Genomic DNA, 22,351 nt, shown 5'->3' on the forward strand with positions numbered 1-22,351 from the left:
ATGAAACATTTTAAGCAAACGTAACTAGGAGAGTACACGGGGTCACATGGAATGTGATCATCAAAGCTTCTTCAGAGGCCGGTACATACTTCCCAGCACCCAGCGAGAGTATCAGTGCATAATAGGCATGGAGTTATATTAGAGCTCTAAGCTTCACAAGCTGAAAACGAAATGAAGTTACTTCAAAATAACAAAAGTTCACATGATTTAAGAAAAAAAATGCCTTCACCAATTAGTACCCTGTTTTACCTTGGAATAGGGTATATGACTTACAGCCCACCATTATTGGTCAGAAAATGCAACAATATATACGCATAGCCTGTTAATATTCAAAAAATTGCTGATATGGACAAGCATGAAATTTTAAGTAATGGCCATGCATGATTCCAATACAAAGCAATAGAGCTCCACGAATACTGAACCCTAGTTTAATTAATGGTCACGCACAAATCCAATTTAAAGCAGTGGACCTCCAGAGTCCACACAAACTGAACCATGGGAGTGGTAGCAGGGTCAAAGATATAAGATAAGATCCTACAACAAAGAGCTATATTTAAAAAGGAGAAGGAATGAGGGAAGAGGAGATTATTGAAGTGAACTCAGTTCAATGACTCGAAACATTGGTTATGGATGACAGCTTATCATATAAACTACAGCAACATGGGAGGAGCAGCAAGTCCAAAGATGTAAAGATCTTACGACAAAGCATAATGTTTTTAAGGAGGAGAAGGAAGAAAGAACGTATATTTGCACCCCAAAGTCTGGTTCCTCCTATTGAAATGAGATTTTTATTCCCATCAATAATGCCCCTTAAGGTTACATGATCCCTAGGTATGAGAAAGCCAAAACCAAGTTACTTAGCAAGGAAAAATCCAAAATCCAGAGAGCTCTAAGACAATTTACAAATGCTTGAAGACAATATGGATTATCCATTGTATCTGCTCATTGGACAAATGTTGAAATCATGTCATTGATAAATCATAAATGTTCTTATTGTGTCCATTCATAATGTGGTCTTCCTTGTAGCCCATGATTCAACATTTGGTGAGACTGTTGCTAATATTTCATAGCTCTTACCAAAAACCATTACAAAAATTGGGTTGTGTAATGTCATTCAATTAATTATTGATGATGCACCTAATTTTCATACAGCAGGAGCAATCACCAGATGCACCTAATTGCAAGGCAGCAAAAGCAATCATTGAGTAGGTAAATCCTCACGTTTTTGTTCTAGGTTTTGGTGCATACAGTGAGCCTTTGATGCATGATATTATTAAGTTGAATCCTAGCAAATGATGAATGAATACCTTGTACAAAAGAGGGAAAAAATTAAAATTCATCACCACTGATGAAGCCAATTAATACATTTTCCACACTCATTCTAAGTTGGAGCTACTTAAGCTTGCAAGGACCAAATTTGTTACATATTACCTCAATATCAACATAAACAAAGTCTTTTAGACTTATTATTTGAAAATTGCTATTTTTATTGAGTTGTATCATCGTCCTAGGTTCTAGAATCTATGTTTTTTTATTTTTATATGTTTTCAAGTAAAACTATGCCATCCCAGTTGCATGTCTTCTAGAAATATGGGGTACCTTCCAGCCTTCCCCGAAATCTGTCCTGTCATCTCCCTGTCCCCGCGACACTAAAATTAGATGCAATATAGCGAAAGACAAATTGAATTAGTTTTGGCACAAGTCAACTTTTGTCATGTACCTGATGCCCAAGAAAACATCCGCAAGTGCAACCCTTAGTGAGAATGTTGTATATATTTCCAGCCCTAATGACTAATTTCGATTTTGGCAACTTTCTTTATTGCTTTTAAAAACTAAAAAACCCTTGGTTTGTAAATTTACTAGTTCCTTAGGTTGACTTACCAAAGTCACAGGAAACAAGGAAAAGGGAAAAAAAAAGATGTTGGTGAGCATATGTACACAACTCTTACACCTTTGACCAAAAAACAATTTGAGCTTTTTGACTTTTAGTTTTTTCTTATATCACAATGTCAATATGCAAAACAAAATAAAATGCACAGCCATAATTTTAAGAGAATACAAACTCATTCTCATCTGCAAATTTAGGATATATACCTTGTCACTAATTGCATCTTGTATAACTACTATATCTATAGAGATAGAAGTGATAGTTTCTCCAGTGCTGGTCTTCGTGTCAAAAAAAGTAACATCTTGGCTCAAAACAGATTTTAAATATTACATTCTCATGCGAACTGATTGTCGCTCCCATGTTTGCATCCAACATGAGACCTCTGCATAAATCCATCCAAACAGCTTATTTTCAGCTATTCAACACTGTAGATTGTTTGCTGGAAGGAAAATGATACAAAATATCAACTACTCTAGAAGGTTCAGTGTGCAGAAACCCATTACACAAAATTTACGACAAGAATGGGAGTTACAAAACAAACCCTACGCTACAGAGACCTGCCATCAAAACACCCCATCCAGAGGACCATTAAAGAATACTTGAACCAAAAATAAAGTGTCTATATGTGACATCAGAAACCATAACTATTTCGTGAAACTGCATATTCAGGTCATTTTTAAAAACACTAGAAATTCGCAACCTGGGAAAAAACCACCATGAGATAGTAAAACCGTATAGTGCATATTCAGATTGCAATTACAGACGTATTAGAACCAGATTTTCCGCTTCGATACAGCTCATCGAGAGCAACAGAGATCCAGATCAAAAACCAGACAAAGTTTACAGAACATCGAAATACCAAGCCCAGGGACAGTTACCAGCATATAGCTCTACCACCAATAGGATTATTACAGAACCAAAACATAAGACCACTTGCAGACAAAAAAAACCTTAGCACAACATCATATTGCCTATCTCCTCCAGCTACCATCATCGGAATCACCACCACCATAGCGAGAATCACCACCGCCACCATGACCACCACCACCACCACCGTAGCCGCCACTACCACCATAACCACGTTCACCACGATCATGGCTTCCATCGTAACCCCCACCACCACCGCCCCCACGAGAGCCACCGCCTCCACCACCGCCCTCGTTTCCTCTGGACTGGGCTGGATTAACGGTGATGCTCCTCCCGTCAAGCATCTTGCCATTCATTGCGTCGATGGCGTCCCTCATCGATTGCTCATCGTTGAAGGTCACGAAGCCGAATCCACAGGACCTACCGGTTTCCTGATCACTTATAATCTGCAGAAAACAAATCCAGAGACAAACCCTCAGAAAAGAACTTTATTCGTCAAATCCAAAACCCTGAAGCAAACCCTAGTTTTGAGAAACCCTCAGAAAATGATTAAATCTGTGAAAATTCAAAACTCCAAAAGCAAACCCTAATAAAACCTATCAAATTCAAAACCCCAAATATAATAAACCCTAATTATGACAAAATAGACATGACCATGACAATTCGAGAGATTAATACACAAATAATGGCTTTACCTTGGACTCCACGACTTCGCCATAGGGGCTGAAAGCCTCCTACAGGCTTCTGTCGTCAGTAGACCATGCAAGACCTCCAACGAAGCATCAGAACTCAACATCTGCTGAAGCCATCTTCTCAGACTGAAGTTTAAGAAAACTTGACGGAACAAGAGAGCACAAGAAACCACTAACACAGGACCAGATCCAGGACCAAAACCGAAAATGAACAGAACCAATACGAACTAGGGACAGACCACCCCATAAACGAGTGAGAAAGTAGGGTTTGGGCTAGACAAGAATGGCGCCATGCTAATATGGGCCGTAGATTTGGAGTGAGGCATCACAACTATCTGTTCATCCCAAACCCAACCGAGAAGAATGAAAGAACATCGAGTTTCTGCAAACCGTTTCTGCAACGAATTGGTAACCACCTTGATCGAACGACTGAACTTTCTGCAATCGTCTAACATATAATCTTGTGGTGCACAAGATGACAAGTGTGCAAAGAGGGGAGTTGATTTTAGAGGGAAACACCTTATGGTGTAATTACTTGTACGTAGATACCTCTCTACTTGCAATTGGTAAATGGAAAATCAGGTAATTGACAACACATAAGATTGAAAATAGGTTTTACTAATAAGGGAATAATTTTCTTTGTTACCAGTTCAACACGAAATGAACTAAAGATAGAAAAATGTTCAAAAACATCTAAAAATAGCATAGGTTCATGGCTCTGCAATTATTAACCTGCTGAATCTTCACTCTTTCTTCACAAGTACTCGATTAAACTTCCAAACTAACTACAACTACAAATCAAGTTTAGTTAGCAGTATATTAATGGCCACAAGTTTTCAATATAAACGAAGGCTATATTCCAAAGCTGTAAATATACAAAACTGAATGTAACAATTTTGAAGTTCCTGGTAACAGGCATTCTAATTGCAAGGCTATTTCCGCTCAATAGCCACATCACAAGCCATGCTAGAGTGAATTAAAGTGACGTTTATGCTCTTTGCTGGCAAAACGGGCTGTAATTTTCCCAATTCCTTGCTTATCCATTTAGTGACTTCTTCTGGCACATGAAAGTGCTTACATAATCTACTCCCGTGACTTTGAAAAGAAAGTGGATGCTAAAGAAGATGTAGGTGACTCCCCTCCATATGTTTTGACAGACTTTGGGAATTGACTTCCTGATGAGAAACATGTGAACTTGTTTCTCTGTTGTGTAGATTTCACTGGAGACCCTGCTGGCGAGCTTTCTTCCGTATCAGAGTAGGTATGCATTGTTAAACGTCCATCCAAATAATCTACAATTGGTGAATCTGTTACGTTCACTTTATATAGATCAGAAGTAGCAAGGCCAAATTCACTAGTCCACTCACTAGCACGTCCTCTGCCATTTTCTATGCTGATATTCTCAGGTTCTGATGAAGCACTTTGGCTACGACGACTCCAAGGAGCATCCAGTTCATATCTTTGGTCCCTTTCAGCTCTCTGCCATAGAAAAATTGACAAATTTTCAGGCTCTCCTCAGTGTGCTTTGAATCTCTAGTCTCAACTGGTTCTTATTAGCAAAGCAGATCTCACCCTAGAGTGAAATATGTACCTTTTCCTGACTATACCTTTTCTGCCTCGTATGGAAATTCCATGGCGTCCACTAGGCAAGCAAGGGCCTTCAACTGCTAACTAAGAACAAGTATGGTTTCCTGGCACTCTGCAAGCTTCCCTGCAGCCACAGCTATGTCCTTTTCCTGGAATTACAGTTAAGTACAAGTTGCTCCACTGCTATAGGACTTTAACAAACATTATTGCAAGTGTCTAGGCAGAACAAACTGATAAGGGAAGGTTGTAAAAACAACACCTCTTAATAGTTTATGTTAGGCACTGAAAACAGTGCCGGAACTATTATACATTAGTATAACCATAAACTTCCCTTCTGTAGAAAATCAGAACACTAGATGAGATTGAAAATTTATGAAAAAGTAGAGAATACTCTGTATTGCATGAAAGAGTTCCTCATTTTCAAATTAATCTTATCATCTGCACTAAAGAAATATGGTCACCTCTCCACTGACCTATAAATGAATGAACCTCGTTAGCCTGTATAAGATCAATGAAAATTTTCATTGGCATCACTGATTTCCATTTTCCATTGTGTTAAATTTAGAATGATGATCCCTTTTAGAGATTGAACTAAGTCTCAAGGTTGTCAGGGATGTTTGTATGAGAATCAGTATCAGGTTACTGTCTAATTTTATCCTTTATTTAGATAGTTTCCACTGGATGAAGGGAAGTATCATTTGCGGTTGTGCACTTAATAGTCCAAAGTTATACTATATTGTGTTTTCAAACCTTTTCAGATCTACTTTTTTTTTTTCTAACTGAGTTGGACAAACAAAGAATCCATCCAACAGACATTCACACAATATATTTTCCTTAAAATCTCATAGGAAAGATGGAATGTTGAGTACTTGTTTATGAACTAAAAAGCTTGGGAAGACAATTTAGAGTGAAAAATTGAAGAAATTTAAGACTAAACTTCCAATCACATACACAATAAACAGAATAACCAAAGCTTTCAGGTGAGCCACTCCCAATTGTAAAGACAAACTAATCTTGAATGAATATAGTGTTGGTTCAGCTAGACCAAAAATTTTCTGTATAACACAGTTGTTGCCAAGAAACGAGGTGAAAGCCATAAGTACGACGTTGCATTCAAGCTCCACAATTCTAGCTCTAGGTTTAGGAAAAGTCTTGTTTTTGAACTCTTGCAACTACATTGGATTCAAGTTCCACACCTCTAGATTTAATTTTAGAGAAACCCTTGTTTTTGAATGCATGCAACTATGTTTGATTCTACAGCTATGTTCGATTCTAGAATCACAAATTAAATTCTAGCTTTAATTTGACCAAAAAATATTATTTTTGATCTCAGACAAGAGGTTTGAACTTCTTGGATGAGCTGGCTAATAAAATCCTCTAAATCGACGAAAACAAATTCCTCTGACTAACATGTCATACCATGAAATTTCATCAGTAAATTCAAATTACCATTTATTTGGCTTTGGTTTTTCTTGTGAGACGAATTGAGCTCATTGGAAGTTGGCTCTCCTGAATGTGTTTGTTTCAATGTAAGCAATGAAGGATGTTGGCAACTGTTAGGTTCCTTCCAAGAGGCATCTTCAATGGGTAGATCTTTGCACTGCACCATATATTTTTAAGAACCTTGTTTCTTAACCTTTCATCTTTGGAAACCAGGATATGCTCATCTATCAGGATCAATTTTCCTTCCTCATCAAGGGGAGGTAAATCTTATGAAACTATCAAATCCTCTACTATTTCCTTCTTTAAATTAAAAACATGGAATGGGTTATGTACCTTGACGCTTGCTAGTAATTGTAGAGAATAGGCTACTCGTTCAACTTACTGAAGGATTGCGAAGGGACCATAACACTCAGAAGATAGTTTCTTACATACCTTTTCATAAAAGTGGTTTGTTCATAAGGATCTCCGATTGCAAATTCTAGTTCGGAGCAATGCTAGTCTCCCCTTCATTTCATCGTAGCTTGAAGCATTTTAAGGTTATCCTTTAGAGTTTGAAACATCTGCTGACTCTCTAGAATGTAATCTCGTTTGGTTGACTCCTTGGTGTATTGGATAACGCAAATTTGTCAATGATGGTAGCCTATATCAAGCCAAATACATTTATATATAGCCCGCCCAGAGAAACAGAGCTCTAGGACATTCGATTCAAGACAACCTGGTTTCAGCTCAGAAACAAAATACATATATAATCATATCAAGGAGTGGGTTCAATGAATGAACCTACCTGTTTGTAGCTTGGGTGGTGAGCTGCAGAGCCCAGTAATGGGTTTTCCGCTTGTTCTGGTGAGCTGCAGGTGTCGAGTCGAGCCCTTCCAATGAACCAAGTTGCAATGCTGTATGACAACGCTTCTATAATTCTCTAATTTTCGGATCATTTGTGGTTGATAATGCTGTCTAACATGATTTGTACAAGGCCTTATCTTGTCCTTGTTTTCACTACCCTTAACAATTTTTTGATGGCTTTGCTATAGATTAGGACTATGACAATCTTGCAATAATACTTAAAAAGTTTTCAATATAAACAATTTTTTTTTAAGAAGACTAGGACCTCGCTCCTTCAACTATAATCAAACCTGTAACAAAATGAAACCAAACTCCAATTCTGTAGTTTGCTTGGCCTAGGTTTTCCTCAGGAAACAAGTCTGAAGAATTCATCTTTTTATTGATTGTTTCAGTGCAGTTTCTAAGTCTATTCATGACAAGTTGACACCTTGTTTTGATTAGATAGTAACCTTGAAACACTGTGATGTAGAACGTTGTTTCTTGAGCATTTGGACCACTAATGAAAATTGATCTATGCATCATACAGTGACCCGAACTGAAGGATGTCAATATGTGATCCCTGGTTTGCCTTTCCTTGCAGTTCGACGTTCCCTTCTTCCGTTTTCAAACTGGTGGGTTACTTTTCCCTCTTCGAACTCATTCGTGTAGTTCGTTTATTTCCTCCTTCTAGTTTCCTTGGCAGTTTTGGGAAATGTCATTACAGGTTGGTAATGTTACCTTGCCCTTCATGATGATTAAGGTTCCTATGGAGCCATGGTTTCGCTATGGGTGATGAGCCCCAAAAATGGACAATTATTTGGGCTCATTCAACCTCCTAAGTTGACTTAATCCACCATTCTCATTGGTTTATTGCATGTTATTTTTATGTTAATAGAGTGAATTTGGTTAGTCATTATGCCAACAAGTCTAATGGGTGCTTTCTGTAGCCTTTTTGGTCAACTTGGAGACAAAATTGAAGGTCTTAATGAGCACTTGCCAGCCAAATTCGTGGGAGACAAGGGAGAGGATTTGTAGGAAGGTGTCCCCCCTCATTTATGGCTCCTTACCTCGAATTCTCCACCATCATCTCGGAGTTCAAAGGCCACCAAATCAATGAGCATAAGGGAACCCAAGAAAGTCAAGTAGGACTGTTGTTAACTACAAGTCTTTGGCAGCCAAGTCCCTAAATTTTAGGAGGACTATTGGGTCCTCAAATTGTATAAATAAGAAGGCTTAGGGCCTCATTTTGGTTAGCCAGTTAGTCATTTTGTTAGCCAGTGGATGTTAGCTAGTTAGCCAGTAGATAGTAGCTAGTGGTTAGTCATTTTGTAGCCAATAGTTAGCTAGCTTGTAGTTCGATTTTTATGCAATAGATTAGCTTTGCTTTCAGCTCACTTTCAAGTCCTTCTTGTGGACAGTTTTGATGTAACTCTTCATTTCTTGATCAATAAAGATGAATCCAGCTTTGGACCAGCTCTAAATCTCTCTTAGGAGGCTGTAGCTCTTGGGGTTGGGCCCATCTCAAGCGCCCAATACCTCCTTTGATTATCTTTATGTGTTTTTGCTGCATTCTTAGAATAAAATCTGCTATTTGGATCTAACTCTTGTTGTGTTATTTAGTTTGTTTTTTATGTGTAAAATAGCTTTTCATGCTCAGATTTAGTTGACAGGTTGTTAACAGAAAAAGCTTCAAAAAAAAGGGCCATCAAACATCTGTGGTTTCACCTCTCCCTTAGTGGGATCAGGAGTTGTGACTAGGATGACTTTGCTGCCCACAAAAACACTGATTTTGCTTTTCCATGCAATCACTAGTGTTTGACTTTCATGTGTAGAAGTTGGTTACAAGTTCAAACTTTCGTTTGCTTATTTGCATGAGTTAAAATACATGGTTTCATTGCAGGTCACACTTCTGTTCATTCTCTTTACTAACAGCTAGCAAATTAGGTCAACGTAACTAGGTCTTTGAATTTATAAGTTTTGTTGGTTCAGATTGGAAAAACGACTTGCAAAGCACCTTTACCACTCCTTCATCTTCTTATTCTCCATCAGCACCATCCACTCCACCCTCTACTTAGAACCATTGCTTCACGTTTGTCATTCGCTCCAAAAACCCTAATTTTTGTGCAACATTGCTTCACTCTCCCTTGAACAAATCCAATCGCTCCTTAGCCTCATCCACCAAGTCCTAGGCCTCTTCACACCCCTATTTCACCTCCATACTCGTTCCTCCACCTTTTTCCCTCCATCCATTCTCCAAAATCCTCTTTTCAGAACATCCTGTAGAAATCTCTGAACATCTTGTAGAACCCCTGCAGACTTCCTGTAGAAGCTCATAAACACGGTTTCTTGGCAGCCAAACTTTGTGAGACTCTCTGGAAGGGTGTTAGGGACCCTTTAGAACCTTTTTGAACCTTCCCAACCTTTCCCAAGAACTTCTCCTCCTTGATCCACCTCTGCACAGTGAAAATCTAGTTAGAAGCACATGCATGATAATTCTAATAACTTAATCAAAAATACAAAAAGATGTTTTCTTCAGATAGTGATAACTTAGACACATGCATTTTACCTTCTTAGAAGTAATGGCATCTCTTTCGGTAGGTTGCATGCTCTCCTTTGCATCAGTAGGACTAGATGGTAGAATTAGGGTTTGCTAGGGTTTGTGTTTCTTTTTGGCTTTCAGTTTCTTTCCGCAAGTAGATTAGCTTCCTTTGAGTTAGCTTTCGTCCATCAGTTAAAAAGCTTCTTCTAAGAGCTCATAGAAGTTGGCTTGAGCCCCTAGCGGACTTGTGCCAGCTGACCAAGTGACAGCTGCGGCAAGAGCTAGTACTTGTGCATACAGCACCGTCGCTTCCAAGTTTGTTACGAACTACCAGGTTGATAAAATTAAAGAAGGGAGTTCCAGGAGTTGTAGCATTATTGCTACAATACTGGGGCTCACCATCTTTTTGGCGCCGTTGCCGGGGAAGCATCAGAGTATTGGTGATTGTCGCTTTTCTTCTATTTTCCACTACAATCTTCTGCCAAGTAGTTTATTTCATTTCCATTATGCAATTTCGTTTTTGCAAAAGTAGATTAGCATTTCCCACTTTCATAGATTAGCATTTCAATTCCACAATCTCATTTCTGCAAGCGTAGATTAGCATTTCAATTCCGCAAGCGTAGACTAGCATTTCATTCTTGCAATTTCATTTGAAAAAAATAGATTAGTCCTTTCCTGCTTTCATTTCAATTCCGCATTTTCATTTTCGCAAGATAGTTAGTTGCAGTTCAATCTATTTCATTTTTGCAGGTAGAAGTAGAAAAAAAAACAAAAATCATTCAAAAAGATTTCATTTCATGCCTTGTAGGAGTAGAGATAAGTTAGAAAAATATTTTCACAACACTCCCTTTACTTCACACAGCCAATCTTCTCTCTTCTTCGATGGTTGTGACTAAGAAGAACCCCTGGGTGGACATTAAGGCATATTTAAAGAACCTATAGGGGAGAAGAAGAAGAAAACATTCCTCTAAGCAAATGGCTACAAGCAGAAATGTTGGGAGCAACATCTTGTCCAAAGATGAATTTGAAAATCAGATCAAAGATTTCAAGAGTGATACGAGGCAATTTCTTGCCATGCAACTGGATACCTTGCGGATCCAACAGAAGCAAGAGGAAGCCAAGAGGGCTTTGGTCATTTTTTGTCCTAGGTGCACTAGAAAGCATCCTAGGAACAAATGTCCATTGTACTCCATAGAATTGTGTTTTGTCTGTGAAGAATACCATCCTACAGATCAGTGCCCTTCCTTACCCAGATTCAAAGCTGCATATCAGAGAGTCAAAGGAGCCACTGAATCACTCTATTACATGAACCAAAGTTGGCCGCATAGACCTAGATCTCATCAGTGGGAACTGCAAGGGACATCTGAGACCTATTATGACCCCTATCAAGCCACTTTCATGCCTTCTTGGGGACCACCTGTTCATCCTTCTTGGTTCACACCTCCTCCTTGTTCCTTCCCAGATCCATATTATGCCAAAACAGTTGCTCATTCATTTCACTCTTATGCTCAGCCACAGCCTCAGTGGAATGCACCTCATCAGGGGTAGAGGCCCCAGTACAACACTCCTCCTGCTTCGTTTCCTCCACCACCTGCTCATCCACAACCATCGCCTCCTCCTCCACCAAGGCAACCCCAAATGCCTACCCAACCACAACCCCATCCGCATCCATCTCAAATACAGACCTCCACTCACCTACCTGTACCACCATTTCCAAAACCATACCATGGAGCAGCTCAACCCAATTGCAAAGCTGAGGCACAACATGTGTAAATGACTCCTTTTGAGCTCAATGATCTTCACCATGGCTCAGGAAAAGCATTGCAAAAAAGAGATCATCTTGAAAGCATTGAAGGATCACATCCAGCAAAAGAAGATTCAAAATAGGAGATCAAAGAACCATGGGCTGCACTTGATGAAGAGAAGACATCAGAAGCAGAGATAAAGAAAGATCCCTCATGGTTACCATCAAATATTCCATGGATTCAGGAGAAAGATCAGCAAACAGAGGAAGATGGGAAAGTCATGTTAGAGGGTGACATGAAACATGATCCAGATCAGCAAAAGAACCGAGGATATCAGAGCTATATTGAGATATGGTTTGAGATCGTCACTAAGTTGCAGCAGTACTCTCTTCCTCAGCTATGTTTGATCCCTTCAAGGTCAGATCATTTGGTCTCTGAGATCTGGATACCTATCAAAGCATGCATTTCGAGCCTTCACATCATTTTTTCTCTAATCTCGATGTGCACATGGCTCCATTGGAAGTATTCTTATACTTGAGAACGATTTTGTTTTTCAAGTAGGGCAGGGTAGAAAAAAAGAAAATAGAAAAAAAGAGGAAAAAAGAAAAAGAAAAAAAATGAAAATAGAGGAAAATAGAAATCTAAGGTGAAAACCTCCTCGGAGGCGCCTTAGATTGGCTCATTGATTGAAAACCTCCATGAGGTGGTCAATGGGTTGGAAAAAAAGAGAAAAGAGAATAAGATCTTTGGGTGAAAACCTCCCTTGGAGGCGCCCAAGGCAGGCAATTAGGGTGAAAACCTCCATGAGGCGCCCTAGTTGTTTTTCAAAAAAAAAAAAAAAGAGAAAAAGGAAAAGAAAAATAAAGCTAATCTCCATTGAATAATTTCATGTTGCAGTAATGACATTGCAGGTTGCAAGAGGGACGTTTCATGACAGGAGGAGCACTCAAATCAAGGTTAAAGGAATCTTTCTTGTGCCTTCTACAGGAAGCTCTGTATTTCTACAGGAAACATCCTGTAGAACCTTTGGACGAACCAAATTCAAGTATAAAATGGAATCTGATGGCGGGAATCTATTGATTAGGCCTGCAAGCACTTATGTGGCCATCCCTTGCCTTTCTCCATCATTTTTTCCAACTCATTGTGCTTCTCATTGTGCTTCTACAGAAACTTCCTGTAGAAATTGTGGGGAACTAGACATGGATTTCAAAAAGTGGTTTGGCGAACATGGTAGCTTCCTCAAGGGTTCAGAAGTCCTCATGCAATCTTCCAACTCCTCCTCCATCATCTCCATACCTGCATCACAGCCCAAGCTCAGTTTTTCCTTCCATGCAAACACTTGCAAAATGCCTTGAAGAAAAAATCCATAGAACAAAATTTGTTTTTGCCATAACTTGAAAACCATGCATCCATTTGACAAACCGTTTTATGGGGAATTGTACAAGGGTGATGGCAACCTGCTTGAGCAGTTGCAGTTTCCATTTATTACTTTGTGCAACTTAATATTTTTTTCAACACGAAAAAAAAGCTAAATAGTTATATTATGTGTTCCAAAACCAAAAATATAGTGAGATATGGGCCATCTGATCAACAAAGACAAGAGATATCACAAGATCTCCAGGAGGATGGGAAGATGTATCCTACGAGGGAAATATTGTATGTTAGACATATCTTCATATCGGAATCCTAAATAACAGTGCCAAGAGCCAATATTACGTTTGAAGAAAAATCAAACATAAAATAGGACAAAAGGATGGGTAGCATAATTCATACCAGAATAGACTACACAAAATAGAGAATTATATACCAGGAAAAAGAAAATATTGGATCTGGAAGGAGATGTTGTCCACTATAACCTGCGTCCTCCATATTCCTTGAGGCACAGAAAGCCCCAGTTTTGACAAAGCATCAGCTTTTCTATTTTTTTCCCTGGCGATGTGAGAGATTGAGAAGTCATTCTTCTTGTGCCACAAATCCCCAAGCCTATTCAACTAGCCAGAGAGGTGTATATTTTTAATGCTATTTTTGGACTGAACATGGTCAATGGTGACTTTGGAGTCTCCATAATTATGAAGGTTTTGGATACCAAGGAAGTCGGAGAAAGATATGAGACCGGCCAGAGCCATAATTTCTACTTTGCTATTGGTTCCAGGTCCTTCGTTCCAATGTAATTCAAGAGCTTGACCTTCTTCTGGAATTATGTAAACACCACAAACGCATATGTCATTCTGGGCAGTGCCATCAAAAAAAGCGTAGGGAAATCCAAAGACTTCGTTGGGCTGCTGTATCTTTCCATGTTTGACTTTGGGCCAACGATGTCGATCAAGTGCTTCATATAAACTAAGAATAGATTCATAGACAGTCATATATGGTTCCCTTTTTGAATCGAAAATCATTCGATTTCGCCATTTCCAGATGGCCCAAATAGAAGTCAAAAAGATCGACCTCCACATGCAGCACATGTTGCTCCATAAATTGAACGCCTCGTGGATGGAAGGAGTGTTGACATTGACGAAACCAAAATGAGAAGATAAGCGCTGCCAAATCAACAAGGACTGAGGACACTATAGGAAAATATGGAAATTGTTTTCAGTGTCTGATCTATAGAGGGGGCATATTGCGGGCCCGCACCATTGTCGCTTCTAGAGATTCTCCCAAGTGAGATTCCTATTATAAAAAACCAGTGAAGCGAATATAATGATTTTAATTGGACACCCATATTTCTAGAATATAGGTGGAAAGATGTAGTCTGGTGAATCGAATTCTGTTTGTAATATCTGTAGATAAATATGTCTTGCATAAATTGCAGCAGAGCCACCGAGTCCTTTCCATATGATGCAGTCCCTGTCCATCGAACGATATAAACCCCGCGACTGTAGGGAAAGTAAGATATCGTTCCTTGGGATTCAAGAATACCGGTCAATCTCCAATCCGAGGCAGATTTCCAAACCGGGATGGCACCGTCCCATTTTTTTATTACAATGGCCCAGAAGAAATGACCCCTACTATGTAAAAAACTCAGAAGTTGTGGGGGGATATGGATCGTTTCACCCGCACCAGCAAAAAAATCGGTGCCAATAATAATTGAGGCCCCTGTTTGAAATTTCCAATTCAATTTTTCCTTGAAAAATGGTTCCAATTTTTTAAAGCCCCTCCATATGATTGAGCCATTGGCGAGTCCAATGGATCGCTGCCTGATCCAATATGTGATGTCGCGGCCTTCCATATACTTGGCTCTGATAGTATTACTCCAGTAGGATTCTCCCAAAACTGCCTTGCACATTGTTTTGCATAGTAGCGCTCTTTGGAAAGAGTGAAGATCCAAAATGCCCCAGCCTCCCATGTTTTTTGGTCAGGTTAGCTTTGATAGTTTGCAAAGATGAAATTTATACTTCTCCTTCTGACCACCCCAAATGAAGCTGGCTATCATCCTGTTTAAACTGTATATGATAGATGGTGGGATATAGAACAGGAGGGCCCAGTAAACCATATTTTGTACCAACATGGATTGGGTAAGGATGGCACGCCCTCCAATTGTTAAGCATCTGAATTCCCATGTAGAAATTTTGTAGTGAAATCGGTCCAGAATCCACGCCCAGTCCGCCACTTTATAGCTCACAGGTTTCAGATAAAAACTGAGATATTTGAAACCCTATTTAATTGGAAGAGCTTTGAGGTGGAAAAGATCAGTAATATAGGAGACTGTATCACTACTAACATCAGCGACATGAAGAGAGGATTTTAAATCATTGATAAACAAGCCGGTGGCTTTTTGAAATCGCCCCAAGATTTCAAAGATACATAACCATGTTGTTCTGCACAGAAGGGCAAACAGAAGGATGTCATCGACAAAGAGTGAGTGAGACATGAAAATATCCTTGCAGATGGGGAGAGGCTTGAATTTCTCTTGTTGAACAACAATATTAATGTGTAAACTTAGTGATTCCATTACCAGGATGAACAAAAGCGGAGATAGGGAGCAGCCCTGTCGTAAACCTCTGGCTGCCTTGAAAAAGGGAGTGGGGACATGTTGTGGTCACCAACAACCCCCCCTCTTTGCTCGATATTAGCAATAACATCGAGCAAAGGGGGGGGACCCTGAAAGAAAAATCCCAAATTGTTTTTTTAAATTTTTGTATTTTTCTCCCTAAGGCTTAAATCACATCGCAAGGGAAGGCTGAAGCATTACCCAAGCGCGGAAAACAAAACTGCGAAAGAGCGATGCGAAATTCATCGCATCGCATGCATCCCAAGTGCTCTCTAAAAAGAAGACCTTCAAGAAATGCCAATCGCCGATATGTGACATCGCACATCGCAAACGTCGCACTAGGCGGCATAAACCATTGAATAAAATCTGCGATCAGCGATCTGCGATGATAGCGATCTGCGATTTTCGATATCCGCGATCTGCGATCTGCGATATGAAAAGACTCATCGCACGAATTCTCCGACATACCCGATAGACCCAAGATTAAGCGCGCGCCTTAAAGGAAATTAATGACCGCATGCTTGAGTATCAAGGAATGATTGCATCGCATTTTTCGAAGAGTCAAGTCATGATGAATGTCAGGATTATGCATTCATTAGAGTTTAATGCTTTCATGTCAATCTTTTCATTTCCCTTCTTCTTTGCGTAGACTGCAAGACACGCAACTAATATAAATCTATATGCAGGAAATATCTAAAGGAAAAGGGAAAGCGCCAATCAGACAGCAGAGAGAAGATGCCTCCACAAATGGATGTCGCATGCAGCAGGACCGTGGATTCCAGACTATAAGCCAACCGGCACTGATGAAATTAGACTATCCAGGACTCAGAGTCAAAGGCGCACAAAAGCAGCGTGTTCACAAAAGATCCTGAAGCTCAGACTTGGTAAAGCAGAGAAAGAAGCACATGAGAAGGAAGACGCTCCAGAAAAGCCTGGAACAAAGAGCGGAAACAATTCTCGAAACAGGGGATTGTCCATACAGCGCGACTCCTAACCCATTCAGTCATTCGCACGACCGGAAACCGGAATAGCAACAGCAAAATCAGTTCGAGAAGAACCTGGGTTGCGCTAAGTATACACGCGGCAAATACACCCAGCTAGAGAAAGGTTTTCGAAAATATCTTCTGGTCTGTCAGAAGGAAGTGCCAGCTCTTGTTATTTCCACTTTTATCTCCCGAGCGAAAGAAGAAGGCGGCCAACCGACTGTTCCCAGGAAAACGTTGCGCTGTTGACAACACTAAAGAGAATATACAGAAATGGTCAGAAATTAGATTTAAAGTTTTAGAAATAAATTTGCTTTTAGTAAAGGGCGGTCATTTGAAGCCGATTCCCTAATATCGTGTAATTAAGATTAATTAGTTAGTAGTATTTAACCCTTCTCATGGCATTTGGAGAAGGGTCCGGAAATCTGTCAAAAAACTTGTCCTCAGAACATGCACTTCTGCACCCTCAGAGGAGGTTTTTGATGAATGGATGGATCGAGATTTATTTATGTTTGCATTTTAATTTCTGTTACTGATGTTTCACTTCTGTACTCTTAGCAGATATTAGAACAAGTATGAATAAATCATTATTTCTTGAAGTTTATTAGTGAAATCAGTCATAAATGGTACTTTTATCTCTTGACTAAATTCTGCTAGTATCCCTAAAGTAATACACAGCTGAGTTCTTTATATGTTACTGTATGAATGTCTGTATTACCATTTGGCACTTCTGTACGGTGGGGTCATTTATTTATGCTTGACATATAGAAAACTGATTATGCGATATGTTGTTCACAACTACTCTGCCTAACTTCTTATGCAGAATGGTTTATCTTTATCGATTTATATTCTGATAACAGTTGAATGATCTTTATTACCAGCTGTTGTTTGAAATCTTTCTAGATCGCATAACAAAAGAAAACACCCCGGGTTAGCATAGACTAGATGTATTGTTTCTCTTCATTAGATTACATTAGCATAGATTTAGTTTAGCAGTTAGAATTAAGACTAGTTTAGAGAAACCTTTAGATTAATACCATCAAACTCTACAGACACACGCACACCCTTCACATTGGGAAACTGGTCCCATTACCCCCAGTCGGACCCGCTACTCCAAACGGGCAAGGAGCCGCCAACCAGGTTCCGGACCGGGTGGGTATCCCCCTTGTTGTCGACCCGACTTCGGGGCCCTCAACATTTATGGTGCTAGAAGGAGGGCCTGAAGCTATGAATGGCACATAATTCAAAATCCAAATACCATTCTGAGAGCAAATCACCCTCACCAACTTCCCCGACTTCCCCGGTACGACTAATCTCGGAACTAGAAGTCGCTCGGACATCCACCGCTGCTATACATACTGATACATCAGACCAACTTATTATCGATCCCCCTGAAGTTCAAACTTTGATCCGTAAACTCCAGGGATTCTCTATTTTTACCCAGAAGTCTGATAAATCTAAAGGCAGCCTGACTTCGCAGTACAATCCTGCTCATCCCCTGACCCGATTGAAGAGTGAAAAGTTTGGCGTCCAGCCAACTGAAATCCCTCTCCCCACTAGCAAAAGAGCAAGGAAAGCACTCCCAGAGTCTGACAGAGAGACTCTTTCATCCACTTCGTCCATTTCAACTCCCTCTCCGCGAAGTCAACCACCCACATCTCCACCTCAAGTCACTCATCCATCTTCCACAACCCTTCCTCCGCAATCGTCGAAGATCATAACATCTCCATCTTCTCAACATCAAAGACCATATCGTACACTTTTGTTGACTAGCAACTCAGCGATGGCCCAGTCTCCATGGAAAAATCCTGGGGCGGTTTTAATGCCTCCACCCCTAAGTCCAATACTTGCCCATCCCGAGAAATGGCTACCAAAGTTCAATCCAGAAACAGGAATGCTAGCTGAAGAACATATCAATAATTTCATGCTTTCTGTTAATCTCAACGGAGTTACCAACGAAGATGCCGTGGTCCAACTTTTCCCCTATACAATGCAAGGAACAGCCGGGTCATGGTACTTTTCGCTGCCCTCCGGATCTATCACCAGCTGGGACATTTTTCAAAATCAATTTCTCACCAAATTCGGCGATGATAGATCGACAGCGACACTGATCAATGATTTATCCAATCTTAAAGCTGAGGATAGGGAACCCATTAAAGATTTTAACTTACGATTCAACAAGATCCTCAACAAAATCCCCGCTGCTTCTCAACCCAGTGAGGAAGTAAGATGCGAGTGGTACATCACGGCCTTACCTTCAAACTTGGCCATCTTCGTAGATAGGGCGAGCAAGACAACCTTAGTCAAAAATTTGGCTGAGGCGTTAGCAGTTGAAAGATGCGTAGTAGCCCTAGAAAAGAGATCTACAATCGAAGAGCGTAAATCTAAGAAAATCTCTTTCAAAGAAGACACCAAGAAGAAGCAAACGAAAGATCCTTTCGACATGGAAGGACTACAAAAGGTATTAAAGGCCATGTCTAATGAGATGATTGACATAAGAAAACAAGTAGCAGAATCGTCCCCAAGAAATCCTTTTAGGAGTTTCAAAAGAAACCCTCCCATGGAGACGAAGCCACCCAACGTGGTCTCGAATGTGGAATCTGAAGAAGAAGAAGAGGAGAGCACCATCGAAACGCAGACCGACGATGAAGAAGTGGTGGAACTGCAAGGAATGTGGGATTTCATCCTCCCACAAGAGGAAGATCAGGAAGCACTTCCGGTTAGCACACGAAGCAGAAATCAACTTGATCCTCCCCAGAATACCCCAAAACAGAAGGGCGCAAGCCCTGCAGCAAAAGAAAAGGTTGCACCAAAGAAAAAAATTGCTAAAACGACCTCATTTAGCCCAGTCCAATCAAAGCAATCACCTCCATCAAAGACACTAATAGTGTCGGATGAAATAGAGTATAACATCATCGATGACATGAAAAAGACTAGGGATAATATCACTCTGTACGAGTTGAGCAAATTGAAACACCAACAGAAAATCATGATGAAAGAGTTACACGTCGTACCTACTACACCTTTACCTACAGCTGTAGCTTCCCATAATATAGGAATACCTCCAATCAACACGATCAATAAAATCGATCCAAATGACATCGCTCTGATTGGAGGGAGATCTAGATCTCATACTCCTCCTTTCCTCCTCACTTATGAAATCTTTAACAGAAACGTGCACAACTGCTTGGTCGATTCTGGTGCTTCAACCAATATTCTACCCAAGTCAATATGTGCCAAACTTAATGTTCAACAGCAAAAATCTGCAGTGCGCATAGTTCAACTTGATCGATCGCAAGTCGAAGTGATAGGCGAACTTAATCAAGTGACCATAAGACTGTCGTCTAACCCCAAGGTATGTCAGGTTATCGACATTCTAGTGGCTGACATCCCTGAATTTTATGGTCTGATTCTTAGCAGGGACTGGTCCGAGAAACTCCACGGATACTTTTCAACCGACTGGTCGCACATGTGGTTACCCTTCAACGGGAAACCAAATCAAATAAAGATTGAACGGGAATTGCACCAAAAATACATAGTGATGGATTTGGAAGGAGAGAACGAAGCCATAGCATACAACAACAGCATCATAGGCAACTACTCGGTAGACTCTTTCCTCGAAAATTTCAATGCTCACATATCACCATATTTAGAAAATTCAGTTTTGTCCCAAGTTGAAAGCTTTTCCCAGACTGATGATTCAAAATGTGTTAGTTTCTTAGATAACCCTGTAAATACTTCTTTATTTTGGAAATTATATTTTGATGGCTCTAAATCCAACGAGGGAGCGGGAGCAGGATGCGTTTTGATTAGCCCAGACGGAAACAAGACCATGCTCACATGCAAACTGGAGTTCGATTGCACGAACAACACAGCGGAATACGAAGCCTTGGTGCAAGGCCTATACAAAGCAATCGGCTTTAACGTCAAATATCTTCAAGTCTTTGGAGATTCTGATATCGCCGTCAAATAGGTACGTAACACCATACACTGCCTGTCTAATCATTTAAAGCACTATCAATCTTTAGTACAAGATCTCACTGCACATTTTACAGCGTTCAATATTTAGTCAATCCCGAGACTTCACAATGCAAACGCAGACCTGTTAGCTAACGTAGCCTCCAGACTCATCCCCTCCGAAGACTTTAGTCCAGATAGGTTTTCGATAGAATTGATTTTTAAACCATCTATCCCTGACAACATCACCAACTGGAGAGTATTCAACGACGACCCAGACATCGTAAGTTTCCTCACCTCCAAAGGATCCTACTCAAACCAGATAATCGACGAAGACTGTCATGATCACCAGATACAACAAAATAACACTGATAATGCTATACCCAAATCGGTGATCAAACTAGAAGACTTATACGACTTGAAAATTCGGTTCAAAAGGTCAGCTAACGCCAAACTCTATAGTTCAAATTTGAACTACGAATCAGTGAACCTAGGAACCAATGAGAAGCCACAAAACGTTAATCTAGGTCAAGGCCTAGCTCCTGAAGAAAAATTAGCATATATCCGTCTTCTACGACAGTACAAAAATGTCTTTGCCTGGAATTACGATGAGCTGAAGACTTACAACACTTCTATCATTCAACACACTATCCCTATGATTGACAACGAGAAACCTGTCCAACAGAAGCTCAAAAAAATCCACCCCAACTTGGAAAATCAGATAAAAACTGAGCTGAATAAATTGTTGAGAGCCAGAATAATCTTCCCGGTCAGACATTCCAAATGGGTATCCAACATGGTACCTGTTAGGAAGAAAAACGGAGATATTAGAATCTGCATCGACTTCTGGAATCTCAACAAAGCCTGTCAGAAAGACAATTTTCCCCTCCCACCTATGGAGCAAATATTACAGGCAGTCGCAGGCTCAGAGTTAATGTCTTTCCTGGACGGATTTTCAGGATATAATCAAGTGTTGGTACACCCAGATGATCAGTTAAAAACCACCTTCCAAACTAAATGGGGTACCTACGCGTATCGGAAAATGTCGTTCGGTCTGATCAACGCCGGCGCCACTTTTCAGAGAGCCATGGACATTACGTTTAAAGGTTTAGTCAATAAATCGGTAGTGATCTACCTGGATGATATAAATGTATACTCCAAGAACCGAAACGACCACCTCAAAGATTTGAAGCAAATCTTTCAAAGATGTTTAAGGTATGGGATCTCGCTTAACCCGAAGAAATCTTTTTTCGCGTTGAGTGAAGGAAAATTGCTAGGATTCATAGTGTCCAAATCTGGCATTCACATTGAACCTGACAGAATCAAAGAAATTTCCGAGATATCCATGCCTCATAACAAAAAGACCATGCAATCTTTCCTAGGACAGATCAATTTTGTGAAAAGATTTGTCCCAGATTTTTCATGTATTATTTCTCCTTTACAAAAAATGATAAAAAAGAATTCAAACTTTAAATAGGGTCTAGACGAGCACGAAGAATTTAACTTAATCAAACAAGCCATCATCAACGCTCCATCTCTAGCAACCCCAAATTTTTTAGAGCCCTTTGTCTTATACACGTTTGCCTCAGAGAATTCTTATGTTGCGATCTTGACTCAAGTGAATCAAGAAAAGGTAGAAGCTCCGATCGCATTCTTTAGCTCAAACTTACAAGGTGCTGAGCTGAAATATTCGGACGTAGAGAAACAGGCATACGTCGTTTTCAAAGCAATTAAATATTTCAGACCTTTCTTGCTAAAAGCCCATACCAAGGTCATAGTACCATTCCCAACGGTAAGAAACCTCCTAATACAGAAAGATGTGGGCGAAAAGAGAGCGAAT

The 22,351-nt window shown here is 40.0% G+C and overlaps 1 pseudogene; it reads right to left on the reverse strand.

The window, feature by feature from the left end:
• Positions 1 to 2,610: 2,610 nt before the first annotated feature.
• LOC149148300 (glycine-rich RNA-binding protein GRP1A-like) lies at positions 2,611 to 3,686 on the reverse strand (annotated as a pseudogene).
• Between the last annotated feature and the right edge of the window lie 18,665 nt (positions 3,687 to 22,351).

Source organism: Pinus tabuliformis, chromosome 9, assembly GCF_031772625.1.
Source record: "Pinus tabuliformis cultivar Carrire ecotype Pingquan chromosome 9, CPIR1, whole genome shotgun sequence".
Classification (NCBI taxonomy): Eukaryota; Viridiplantae; Streptophyta; class Pinopsida; order Pinales; family Pinaceae; genus Pinus; species Pinus tabuliformis.